General features: G+C 39.4%; 1 protein-coding gene across 3 annotated transcripts in view; it reads left to right on the top strand.

The window, feature by feature from the left end:
- Nucleotides 1-14,266, top strand: part of ELF1 (E74 like ETS transcription factor 1) — a 107,674-nt gene that overhangs the window by 4,847 nt on the left and 88,561 nt on the right. The window lies entirely within an intron of this gene.

Genomic DNA, 14,266 nt, shown 5'->3' with positions numbered 1-14,266 from the left:
ACTTCATGGTATGTAAATTATATCTCAGCAAAACTGTTAAAAAAAGATCGAGGCAATCAAAAGATATAGAATATTTTGTCTACATTTTACGTTTATCATTTGTATATTAAATATTTAAAAATAATAATGGAATGATTTAACACTGCACCTCTAGCTCCTAGATAGTCCAGGAATGTAGCAAGAGCTCAGTAAATAACAGACGAAGGAGACTGAAGTATACAGATAATTATGACACAGTGCATAGTGTGATAAATGCTCAGAGGAGACTAAGCCAAGGGTTACACGGGTTTGAGGGTCTCTAAAATGTCACGTCTGGGTTTGTGCGAAGAGAATGGGGAAAGGCCTCTAGGAGGCAGCATTTGAGATTGGCTTGGAAGGCTGGTTATGCTTTGCTGGTGGAGATGATTGAGCGGGAGACAAGGCTATAAGAAGGAAGCAAGCAGGAGCAGAGGTCCCTAAACAGTTGCTAGCACATTTTGGCTGAGCTGAGAGTACAAATAGTATAGGAATGGACCAGTAGTAGTAGTAGTATAGTAGTATAGTGTAAGAGTGCAAGAATAGGCTATGGTCTGTAGCAGACAATGTCAGGGCTGGCAGATCTCCTCTGATGTCTTTTTATCATCCCCCCAACCCCTAGTGTGCTTCTGATGGCTCATACTTGGGAAGAGTTGTATCCCTTACCGGCAGAGAGCTGGAAGTACCTGGGGGTTTATCCCCCTTCCCCTAATAGCTCTCAACCCGAGACTGTCCTGTCTGGAGAATATCTTTGGAGCAGGGACGTTGACTTTTCCCCTGTTCTGTATCATCAGCACTTGGAGCAGTGCTTGGCACTTGGTGAGCATTCAGAAAATATTTGAATGAATGAATGAATGAAAACCAGGAAGTTGCAAGGTATATTCAAAGTGAAGTTTATTTCCTAAATCCCCTTGACTCATGCAGAGCACTTAGATAGGAGATTTTGGAAGGTTCTGATTGTGAAGGTCCTTGAATTTTGGAGTAAGGAGTTTACTTAGCTAAAAGAAGGAATTTCTGGTAATATGATAAGTGTTTTAATGAAATTAATTTGGCAGTAGTGTGCAGGATGAACTGGAGGATGGAAGGGTTGTGTCTGTGGTGTCCACACTGACCAGGGTTGGGGGGTCTTTTGTAGTACAGTAATAATCTAACAACTCTCCTTGCCTCTAGTGTCTCCCTAAATAGGGTAGTGGCAAAAGAGTATAAAGGATTAGATAGAAGAGGTGCATTGAAGGAAAAATTTAAGATGTCAGGAGTAAATACTCCTCAAAGAAATAGGGAAGTTACGAAGCATAGTTTTTTTTGGAAAGGGCAGACAATTTTTGTGATTGTTGGTCAGACAGTAAATTATTATTGCCCACCTGTGTGTGTGTGTGTGTGTGTGTGTCTTTTTGAACACTGAAATTGTACCTTGAATTCAGAGACAAAATTAAGACTGTGAGACTGCCACCCTGTGGACAATATAACTTAGAACTAAAATCCTCAAAAATTATAATAAAACTTGATCCACTTGAAATTAACTATTATAGAACTGATTATGGTTCTTCCATATTGGTATATGTGGTTATGCTCATTAAATAGAAAGTTGAAATTAGTTTGTTTTTTGAACTTTTTCTGGGGCTTTTAAATAAACGGAATTTAAATGAAATCAGTAGCTTTAAAATGTTGCAAAGAAATTCAGGAATGCCTTTTAGATGGCATACTTCTTTCTCTAGAAATTTCATATCAAAGAGTGTGTTTTTTAAAACATGGTGGCATGTATGCCTGTTGTAAGGTGGTATTTTTTTTCTTGTATTGTATTTTTTATCCTGTTTTATACATATGTCCTTGAGAGTTATATTTCTTGAAAAATATGTGAGGACTTCCCTGGTGGCGCAGTGGTTAAGAATCGCCAGCCAATGCACGAGACACGGGTTCGAGCCCTGGTCCTGGAAGATCCCACGTGCTGTGGAGCAACTAAGCCCGTGCACCACAACTACTGAGCCTGTGCTCTAGAGCCTGCGAGCCACAACTGCTGAGCCCGCATGCTGCAACTACTGAAGCCCACAGCCCTAGAGCCTGTGCTCCACAACAAGAGAAGCCACCGCAATGAGAAGCCAGCGCACCACAACAAAGAGTAGCTCCCACTCACCGCAACTAGAGAAAGCCTGCGCGCAGCAACGAAGATGCAACGCAGCCAAAAAATAAATAAATAAATAAATAAATAAATAATAATTTAAAAAAACACTTGTTTTGAAGAAAATGTAAATGAATATTTAAAAAAGAGAAAAATATGTGAAAGTGTACCCCATCATTTTTCCCTCCTAAGTGAAAGTGGCTTTCCCTTCCCATTTTTATAGAGTAGGATTTTATTGTTAGAAATTCGCCATGCTTTGAAGAATTGCCTTCATACAATTGCCTTGTATTTATGTAAATAACTTGGCTTTTATTATAGGTTATTTATTTAGAAGGGCAGTCTGCTCACAAATTAAACTGGTAAACTAGCTTGAATCAAAATGAAATGGTGGGTGTGAAAAAATTGTTTGCTCTCTGCAACTCAGGAAATGGTTCTGTCTAGAACTCTGCAGAATAAAACTTTCCCGGCAGATGAGCTGCTTACAGCCTAATGTTGTAAATGGCTTACACGCTTGTTTTCCCTGAGGAGTCTGGAGGGGTGGGGTCGCCATTTAGCGCTGGAAGTTTGTGTTAGCGGTAAAGCAGAAGTGGGCTGAAGCCTCATCCTGAGATCACAGTCATGCATCCCTTCTGAATGTGATATCCAGGATGAGGAAGAGAACGAATTGACGCATCTACTGAACCCCTACCCCCTTCACTTTAGGGACCTTATGTTTTGGTCATGGAGAGATTTTCAAATATAATGTTAATGATTTAAAATATTCAAATATTTCTCTGAGTTACTTTTCTCAAAAGTCTAGCATGACAAACATGATAATAGACTTTCAATATTAGGTTTTGTTTAACCTTTTCAAAGTAAATAGATGAGATTGTGACTTTTCTGAACTATTTTTTCCTACATTTATATCTTATATTCCACAGTTGATATATACTGTGTGATTTGAAGTAGACTATTAATGGTGAAAATGCAAATGCTTATCTAGGTCTGCAACGTACATTGCCATATAAAAAACAGTATTATTGAAATACTGTTTAAGGAAAATAACTTTCAAAATACTTCATGGTCTATTTGCTCCTTTCCTAAGTATTGGGGCGAAGAGCCAATAAAATTAGAGGTATATTTCTGTTTTCTAACCTTCTTTAATGGTTTAATTATCATATCATTTTTAAAACTATGGAATGAACTTATATAAAGAAATTTTTAGTTTAATATTTAGCCTGCATTTAAACTTTGTTATCACGTGGTATCTGCCTTTTTAATGCTAGAATGGTGATTCTTTTAGGATTAATGGTAGTGTTCCCTTTTACTTTCTAAGCATGGGTTCATTTTCATAACTATAAGTATAAAACATTTTGTTCTTTGAAAAATAATTCCAGCATAGATGACTTGAATTTTGATAATAACAATAACAACTGTCTCATGAGTTTTGCGTGTCTGTTGGGTGTGTGTTTACAAATCTTAATAGGTCTTTTATTTTAGAATGCAAACTATTCACTATTAAATAAATACCTTTGATTTGAACCTTTTTTTTGCCTTATTTTAGATGTCTAGGGAGGTACTTAGTGAATTCTAGATCCAGAGGGTCTTCTAGATAGTCTTAAATCTTTACTTGTAGTTTAATCTTTTAATTTAAAGTTTCTTTTGGGTTCAAAATCCCAAGATCAGGATACATTTCTGATTTAGGACGTGTTGATATATTGCTTTGTGTGAAGCTTTTTATCTGTTTCCAGATTTAATTAAACACTTAATTCAAGTTTTCAAGGTTGTAATGGGATTTGTTTTGCCCCAGCTTTCCTAACATCTGTGCTTATCACTGATACCTTCCTATGCCAAGGGACCCAGTGACCCTATTACCTGGGAAGGATGGGGCCCTGCCACTGAGTCATCCCCTGAGTAGGGCAGGCACTGACCCCGTCACAGAGCTGAAGTGGAAAGGAAGAGTATGATGGGAAGGGTCTGTCCCAGAAAACAGGTGGCAGGTAGGGGGAGGGGAAGCATCCTGATGGAAGGCCGAACATAGGCTTAAGGAATTCAAAACTTCATGCAGGCAGTTGGCATCAGGAAATTTCAGGTATGAGTGGGAATGCCTTTTCATTATTTATTCTCCTTGTTCTTTTTGCCCTTTCACATGAACCACAATTTTTTTTTAATTAACTGAGTTATTTTTTTGGCTGCGTTAGGTCTTCATTGCTGTGCGTGGGCTTTCTCTAGTTGCGGCGAGCGGGGGCTACTCTGTTGCGGTGCACGGGCTTCTCATTGCAGTAGCTTCTCTTGTTGTGGAGCACGGGCTCTAGGCATGCGGGCTTCAGTAGTTGCAGCACGCAAGCTTAGTAGTTGTGGCTCGCGGGCTCTAGAGTGCAGGCTCAGTAGTTGTGGTGCACGGGCTTAGTTGCTCCGCAGCATGTGTGATCTTCCCGGACGAGGGATCAAACCCATGTCCCCTGCATTGACAGATGGATTCTTTTTTTTTTTTTTTTTTTACACTAATCAATTTTTTTTTTTTTTAAAGGATTTTTCTTTTTTATTTATTTATTTATTTATTTATTTATTTTTGGCTGTGTTGGTTCTTCGGTTCGTGCGAGGGCTTTCTCCAGTTGCGGCAAGCGGGGGCCACCCTTCATCGCGGTGCGGGGACCGCTCTTCATCGCGGTGCGCGGGCCTTTCTCTATCACGGCCCCTCCCGTTGCGGGGCACAGGCTCCAGACGCGCAGGCTCAGCAATTGTGGCTCACGGGCCCAGCCGCTCCGTGGCATGTGGGATCTTCCCAGACCAGGGCTCGAACCCGTGTCCCCTGCATTAGCAGGCAGATTCTCAACCACTGTGCCACCAGGGAAGCCCGACAGATGGATTCTTAACCACTGCGCCACCAGGGAAGTCCCCTGAACCACAATTTTATTGTCCCTTAAATCCTGCTTTGAAAGACTGTTTCTTCTTTTCTATTTTCAATACCTTCTAGAATTGTCTTTTGCTAGTTCATGGAGCATATTTTAAGAGGGCTTTTTACAAGTTTGTAGGAAAAAGAAAGCACATAAAGTTTATATAAAAGCAAATCTGCCACCTCACACTCATTAGGATAGCTACTATCAAAAAAAACCCCAAGGGCTTCCCTGGTGGCGCAGTGGTTGAGGGTCTGCCTGCCAATGCAGGGGACACGGGTTCGAGCCCTGGTCTGGGAAGATCCCACATGCCGCGGAGCAGCTGGGCCCGTGAGCCACAATTACTGAGCCTGCGCGTCTGGAGCCTGTGCTCCGCAACAAGAGAGGCCATGATAGTGAGAGGCCCGCGCACCGCGATGAGGAGTGGCCCCCGCTTGCCGCAACTAGAGAAAGCCCTCGCACAGAAACTAAGACCCAACACAGCCAAAAATAAATAAATAAATAAATAAACCCAAAAGTTTAAAAAAAAAAAAAAAAAAAAAAACCCCAAAACAAAAAGCCAAATAACAAGAGTTGGTGAGGATTTGAGGAAATTAGAGCCCTTGTGTTCTGTTCATAGGAATGTAAAATGGTACAACCACTATGGAAAACAGTTTGGTGGTTCTTCGGAAAATTAGAAATAGAATTACCAAATGATCCAGCAATTCTATTTCTAGCTATATAGCCCAAAGAATTAAAAGCAGTCTCAAAGAGATGCTGTACACCCATGTTCTTAGTAGCATTATTTACAGTAGCGAATAGGTGGAAGTAACCTAAGTGTCCATAAGTGGATAAATGGATAAACAAAATGTGGCGTACACTGACATGGGAATATTTTTCAGCCTTAAAGAGGAGGGAAATTCCGACACATGCTACAACATGAATGAACTTGGAGAACATTATGCGAAGTGAAATAAACCAGTCACAAAAAGACAAATACTGCCATGATTCCACTTACATGTGGTAACTAGAGTAGTCAGAATCATAGAGACAGCAATAGAATGTTGATTGCCAGGGGCTGGGGAGAGGAGGAATTGGGAGTCGTTTAATGGATACAGAGTTTCAGTTTTGCAAGATAAAATGAATTCTGCAGATTGTTTGCAAAACAATATGAATGTACTTGTTACTACTAAACTGTACACTTCAATGGTTAATTTTACCATAATTTTTTAAAAAGGCAAATTTGAATTTGTATTTGGATATGCAAATTGTAAGAGAGTAAAAAGCATCTGTAAGGAGATTGAAGTTACTTGATTTGGTCACTATTTAGATGCTTTGGATGTAACAACGAAAAAATCAGACAAGATCCTCATGAAGCCTACCTCTTAGTGGGAAAGATAGACATTGATTGAACAAGTAAAAAGTGTGTTTGAGTGTTATATGCAGAACAGGGAGACAACTAACAGAGTAGGTGGAAAGGCGGCTGTAGTGAAAAGGCTTCCCTAAGGAAATGACACTGAAGTGGGTTTTGAAGGATGGGTAAGCACTGGCTAGGAGAAAGAGAGGGATGGAAAGTGATGGGAGGCTGAGGGAGTAGCATTATGCAAATGCTCCAAAGCAGGAAAGAAAGGGTATTATGCTTTGGGAAATGGAAGAAGGTGTGAGGGCTTAATGTGAAATGTGATGGGAGATGAGGATGGCAAGTATCAGACCATATAAGGCATTGTAGATCATGTTAAGGATTTTGAGTTTTACCTTAAACAGAGTGGTTAGACATTGCTGTGTTTCAAGCCAGGGAGTATGGAGGTGAAATGGAGTGGAAGTAAGAAAAAAAAAATGTGTCTTTTTATACAGTGTACCCTTTAAATATAAATTACCTGCTTAATCTGGTGCTTGAGTGTCAGAAGGATAAGTGGTTCAGTTATGTTTATTCAGATGATATATTGGTTGCCAGTGTGGCCTGTTAATGTGGTAAGATGTACTTAAAGGGTGAATTTAAGGGAATTGTCAAGGGTAATTGAGTAGAGGCGATTTTTACCTTTATATTCTGACTTGTTAGTTGAAACCGTAGAAATGGATGAGTTTGCCAAAGGGAGAGTCTGGAGTGAAAAGAGGCTTTTCAACGGAATCTTTAGGACATCCAGTGTTTCAGTCATGAGATAGAGGAAGTGGGGCAGAGAAAGCTGAGGAAGAGTAGTGCAGCATTGGGGGAAAACCAGGAATGAGACTTATGAGTCTAACAAAACAAGTTCTGAAACTGTTAATTGGGTTTAGCCCAGTGTGGTCATTGACCTTAGTTAGAACAGATTTAGTGGCATAGTACAGGCAGGATTAGATGAGGTAGACGAGAATGAGTCAAAGAATGGGTGGGAAATGAAGAAATGGAGTATAGACAAATCTTTGAGGAAGGTTGGCTGTGAAGGGAGTGAGAAAGGATGGTAGAAGGGATTGAGGTGTATGTGACAGTTGGGGGTGTCAAATAACGGAAGTTTTTTTTTTTTTTTTTTAAAGAAAAGCTTGAATTAAGATAAAAATCTTCTTTAGATCTGTGAAATATTTGAAAAATGTATTACACACCTTGCTGATTCCCTATGTAGGATCTACTGAATACAGATGTGAACCCATTGACTTAATCTAGATATGGTATTGTGGGACTGTGTACATACAGGTGCAGTCAGAGCTGCCTGGTGAGGTACAAAGGTCTGTTTGTCACTATACTAATTTCTGGTCATCTGGGCAGTAAATATTGCAGAATCCTGGGTTCACTTAAGACCAACTAATTTGAGTCTTTGGTGTAGGACTCAGAAGTGTGTGTGTGTGTGTGTGTGTGTGTGTGTGTGTGTGTATGTGTATGTCTTTAGATGATTCTCATGCATCTGTTCTGTGGACTGTCTTTGGAGAATCGTCCCAAGAATGTTTTACTTTGAAGTCTTCTGAATTCTTCTTTTTAAAAAAACACATTTATTTATTTATTTGTTTGTTTATTTTGGCTGCACCGGGTCTTAGTTGAGGCATGCAGGATCTTTTTTTTTTTAATAAATTTATTTATTTATTTATTTATTTTTAGCTGTGTTGGGTCTTCGTTTCTGTGCGAGGGCTTTCTCCAGTTGCGGCAAGCGGGGGCCACTCTTCATCGCGGTGCGCGGGCCTCTCACTATCGCGGCCTCTCTTGTTGGGAGCACAGGCTCCAGACGCGCAGGCTCAGTAGTTGTGGCTCACGGGCCTAGTCGCTCCGTGGCATGTGGGATCTTCCCAGACCAGGGCTCGAACCCGTGTCCCCTGCATTGGCAGGCAGATTCTCAACCACTGCGCCACCAGGGAAGCCCATGCAGGATCTTAGTTGCGGCATGCAAACTCTTAGTTGCGGCGTGCCTGCTGGATCTAGCTCCCCGACCAGGGATCGAACCAGGCCCCCTGCATTGGGAGGGCGAAGTCTTACCCACTGGACCACCAGGGAAGTCCCTGAATGCTTTTTAATAGCTCTATCATGAGGATTAAATGAGGTATGTATGTCAAGCACTTAGCAAGGACAGATTTTCATAATTTTGTCTGCCTGTATGATTGGAGTAGTGGTAAAGGGTTTTTGTTTTTTAGGATGAACCTAGCTTGATCTTTTTTCCTGAGGGTAATACACGTTCCCCGTAAGTCCTTCTTTAGCCACTTTCATACTTCTTCCCTCCTCCCTGCTCTCTAAGGGCCATGGTGCTTCCTCCTATTGCCTTGCCTTTGTTTGCTCCTACAACTTCCTCTGCTGATAGTATTCTGCCCCAGACTTTTACATGACTGCCACCTTATCATTCAGTTCTCAAAGCAGCTGTCATGTTTTCTGAGAGGCCTTCCCTTATCTAAAGTAAGTTTTCTTGGTCACCCTTTGTCACTTTGTTGATTTCCTTCATATGTGGGCAGGGACTGTGTTTGAATTGTTTACTTGAGTCCACAGGTAAACTGACTATATCCTGAGTCTACAGAAGAGTGCCAGGCACATAGAAGCTACTTAAATACCAAATAACACAGATGAATAATACAAATCATAAAAATTTTACTAACCGGCACAAGTACTGTTAGCTTTCAGTTGATCATTACTTCAGATACTGAAATGTGGACCATATATGTATAAATGTCAACTGTGCAGTGATACATACTGTTTTCTAACTTGCATATTTCATGTAAATATATTGTGGAGTTTTTTTTTTGGTACACATTTTATATAGATAATCATTCTTAACAGCTGAATAATATGGTACGCTCCATATAATGAGATATGGTTTCTGTAACACCTAATTTATGTAACAGTTTGTTTTCAGTTTTTTACTATTTTGAACAATGGTACTGAATTTCTCTCTGTATCTTTGTATATGTTATTTGTTTTGTTAGAATAAATTACTGAGACTGAAAAGGTACATAAAGACCTTTTGGGGACTTCCCTGGTGGTCCAGTAGTTAAGAATCCGCCTTCCAATGCATGGGATGCGGGTTTGAGCCTTGGTCGTGGAACTAAGATCCCACATGCCGCAGGGCAACTAAGCCCGCACGCCATAGCTAGTGAGCCTGAATGCTGCAACTACAAAGCCCGTGCTCTCTGGAGCCCGTGTGCCACAACTAGAGAGAAGCCCGAGTGCTGCAATGAAGAGCCCATGCGCTGTAACAAAAGATCCCGCGTGCCGCAACTAAGACTGGACACAGCCAATAAATAAATAAATAAATCTTTAAAAAATATAAATTAAATGGATTAAAAAAAAGACCTTTTGGTTGTGAAATTGCCTCTGGAATGCTATTCTTGTACTCTCATAAATAGAGTATGAGACCATTATTTCCCCATACCCTCTCTAATCATTTTACTCTTTGCTAATTGGTGAAAAATGGTATTGTTTCTGTGCTCTGAGGTTGTGAGAATGGACATCTCTTGTATTTGGCCGCATTTTGTGAAGTGCCTCTTCATGCCCAATGCCCATTTTTCTAATAAGAGTGTTTGATTCAATTAATAATAGTTTTTTCTTTCCTCCACATTTTATTACGAAAGTTTTTAAACATGCAGCAAAGCTAAAGTTTTATAATGAACACTCACACACCCACTATCTAGATTTTATCATTAACATTTTATAATATTTGCTTTACCATACTTTTATCCTTCTATCTAAAGTAAATTGCAGGGACGTCCCTGGTGGTCCAGTGGGTAAGACTCCATGCTCCCAGTGCAGGGGGCCTGGGTTCAATCCCTGGTCGGGGAACTAGATCCCGTATGCATGCTGCAACTAAGAGTCTGCACGCTGCAACTAAGACCGGGCGTAGCCAAAATTAATTAATTAATTAAAAAAAAAAAGTAAATTGCAGGCATTAGCACATTTCCATCTAAATACTTTAGCATGCTTATCACTGACTATAGTTTCAATATTTGTTCATTTTTTTTCCTTTTGAGGTACAATTTTTGTAAAATTAAATCCATGAATCTTTTTAGTTTAAACATTTTATTTCAATTTAAAACAATTGGATGTTCATTGGTCAACCTTTGAAGAGGACAAGGCTGTTTTCTTTGAGAATGAGCCCACTGCTGCATTTCCGTATTGCATTGCCTTCCTTATACAGCCACAGTATATTGCCTAAGATTTCTAGTTGGTTTTTTAAATGGAGCAAGAACTTTATTTTTTGTAAAGCATTTGTTGAGTTTCAACAAATGTTTTTGCCTGGGTAAGCCAAACCTAAGACTAGGTTTTGTTTCTTTTTTTCAAAAAAAATTTGTCATATGTTCCCCCTAGTTTATCCTTTGCCTTACCTTTGGTTATGGTGCTTTTAGATTTTTATGTAGTCAAATGTCATTCTTTTCCATATCTTATTTTTCTGCTGTTTGTGTCATACATGGAAAGACATTCCTTACTGAATAGTATATTAATGTTTATATTTTCTTCTGGTCCTTTTTTTTTTTTTTTTTTTTACATTTAAATCTAATTGGAATAATGTGATATAGGTTTTTTTTTTTAATGATTAGCAGTGGTTTGAAATTGTTAGCTAATACTGTCTAATGAACCCTCTTCCCTTCTGTGGGTTTTTTTTTTTCCAGACAAAATAGGATTTAATGTTTTTGTTGATGCCGTTTTTATTATAACCTAAGTTTGTATAGTATCAGATTTCTGTTTTTGGTAGTATCAGATCTCTTTTTTAAAAAATTTATTAAAGTATAGTTGATTTACAGTGTTGTGTTAATTCCTGCTCTACAGTAAACTGACTCAGTGATACACATACATTCTTTTTTTTTTATTATTTTCTTTATTTATTTTTATTTTTTACATTCTTTTTTATATTATTTTCCATTATGGTTTATCCCAGGATATTGAATACAGTTCCCTGTGCTATCCAGTAGGACCTTGTTATTTATCCATTCTATCATAATAGTTTGCATCAGATCTCTTTTTAAACAATATCCTATTCTGTTTAATCTATTTATTCCTACATTTAGCTACTTGAGATAATTTATTGTCTGGTAAAGTACATCCTTTTTTTTCTTTCTTTTTTTTTTTTTTTAAAGATTTCCTCACTTTTCTTATTTTCTTTCAGATGAACTTTAGCAGAGTCTTGAAGGATGGGGTGAAAGGATGGTGGGGAAACAACAGCAAGAGCCAAGGCAGAGAGATCAGTAAATCCTGGGGACTTGTTTCTCTAATTTGTAATTGTCTGAATTCTTAATCTGTGTAGCAGATTACACATGCTTATTTTAGTATCCTTAAATTTGGGAGATGTCTCTAGGGTGGTTCAAACTAAATTCTAAAGTTCAAAATATTTATGGGGTTTTAAAAGTTTGGGATGTTATAGAAAGGGCATAGGATTCTAGGGTGAGAATGGTTTTAAATCCCTGCTTTAAATGAGCAGGTCATAATTTTTGAGCAACTGTATGTATCACCTATGCGGTTATTTTTCATGATTCTGTGGGTGCACTGGCTGCTTCTTCAGAGCTGACTCAGCTAGGGCTGGATGCGTAATGTAGGGGGGTTTCACGTACATGGCTGGGACCTCTCTGTGTGGCTCTCATACTCTGTGGTGGCAGAAGGGATCCTAGCAGCAAGAGAGGGTAAGCCTCTGTGTGCCTAAGCTTTTCAAGCCTCTGCTTGTGTTTTATTTATTATTAATCCATTGGCCAAAGGAAATCACTTGCCCAATTCTTCATTTAAGGGATGGAGAAGTAGACTCCGCCTCTTAATGGGAGAAGAGGCAAAGTCAGTCATGGTTCACACAGAGAATTTTAAACAAATTAGTAGCTATTACTGCAGCAATTTAGCACGGGAGGTAAAGGCGTTAGCTACTGGGATATCTAACAGAAAAGGCAGTGAGAGCAGGCTGTGCAAGACCTGGGGGGGGGGAGGAATGCTTGATGTGTTCATGGGGTAGCAGGGAGATATCAGTGCGACTAGAAGAGGGGGAGCAAGCGGGAAGTAGGAAGAGATACAATCACAGAGGCTGGGGCAGGGTACGATCTTGCAGTCCTTAACAGTTACAGAAGACTTTTTGTGTGTGTGAAAAGAGGCACCATGGGAGGGTTTTGAAGCTGGAGAGTGATATGATCTGACATATCTTTTTAAATGGATTACTTCTGATTGCTGCTTTGAGAGTAGACTGTGGAGAGAGAAGCAGCAATCAGAAGTAATCCATTTAAAAAGATAGGTCAGGCTGCTTGGACTACCTCAGTGATTGATGCAGGTAAGAGATATCAGTAACAATGAAGTTGAGTGTTGATAGGGTTCTATATATATTTTGAACATTGAACCAACAGGATTTCCTGACAGATTGGATGTAGGTATATGACAGTCAGGTAAGCCAAGGTTTCTGGTCTGAGCAGCTAGAAGTATTGAATAGCCACCAAGATGACTGGAGAAAACTGTGGGTAGGGTACTCTTTGAAGGGAACATCAGGAATTCAGGTTTGGATATGTTATGTTTGCCAATCAGACATTGGAATGGAGTTGTCAAGTTTGATAGAGGAGTCTGTGGTACAGGAGCGAGACCTGGAGATAGAAATTTGAGAACATTAAAATACTTAGAGCATCGTATATGTCCAAGAAGTATTTCATAAAATAAATAAATCTAGAATACTTAAAAAATTTCAAGTTTCATCTGTACCAGTGGTATGGTTTCAAGTATGGGAGAAGAGCAGCAGAGCAGTTTGGCTGTAGCTAAAATGTGTCCTTTGTGATGAGAGTAAATTATGAGTTCAAAACGTCATTACTTGCTTGTCTGAATGGTGTTGTGAAACATGAATAAATAAAGCCTGTAGTCTAAATATTTTATTTGAATATTCCTCTTTACTGAAACGTTTACCAGCTTGTTTCTAATTTGAGAAGTTTATTGACAGGATGCTGTATAAGTAAAAGCCTGAAAAGGACGGAAGACGAAAGTTGAAAGAAAGGGCCACTGATTAGGATAGTCAGTCCTAATCTATTGGGGAGTGTCCTCCTTTGTTCTCTCTGTCTCTAATTTTATTTGTAGACTTAACATAATGCGATGTTCAGGTGTAAGCACTGGGACTAATCCAGAAGCTGTTCTCTCTTAACAAATGTAGAGCTTTGCTGCTGTGGGCTTGACCATTAAACAGGGCTGCCAGACCCAGCCTAACGAACCTATTCATCGGAATTGGACTGTTCAGGAAAGTGAGAAAGGGGCCTCGCTTTTTGTGTAATTTAGACTTGCAGAAATGACCTGGGAATGACATGGACTGTGTGGAAGAGAAAAAAGCAGATTTATGATGGAGACAGTATTTAGTTGAACCTCCAAATGTTTTCATTCAGCAACTATTTATTAAACACTCTTGTGGGTCAGGAATGCTATCTGCCTGAAATAAATGACCAATGAGACATGTAAATAAGTGATGAAAAAACAAAAAAGAGTGTCTTCACCAGATATTCCCAGCAGAGTAGGCAAGAGGAATTATAAAGGAAATCAGTTCACCTTTAAGGTCCCCGAAACCTAGAGTGCTTTGCATATTTTAGCAGTGTATAAATGTGTGTATGAATGGATAAACAATGTGATTCGTTTATCTATTAGATCACTTACAAAATACTGTGGGAGCACAAAGGAGGAAGTGACCAGTTCTTCCTTCTAATGGTGAGAGAGATTCCCCAGGTGGGGAAGGCCAGCAAGTGTGTAGTGAGAAAGCACGACATGCCCTCAATTAATAAGTTCAGCAAAACTGGATTATAGGGTGAATGTTGGAAGGTGGCATGGTCACAGGTGAGGCTATAATATGATAGACCAAAGTCAAGATGCAAAAATATCTTGTATTGGAATTTACTCTGTGGG

The sequence above is a fragment of the Balaenoptera acutorostrata genome, chromosome 18 (assembly GCF_949987535.1).
Source record: "Balaenoptera acutorostrata chromosome 18, mBalAcu1.1, whole genome shotgun sequence".
In the NCBI taxonomy this organism is placed as follows: domain Eukaryota; kingdom Metazoa; phylum Chordata; class Mammalia; order Artiodactyla; family Balaenopteridae; genus Balaenoptera; species Balaenoptera acutorostrata.
The sequence above is the reverse complement of the archived record's forward strand: the minus strand, read 5'-3'. Positions and strand labels throughout refer to the sequence as shown.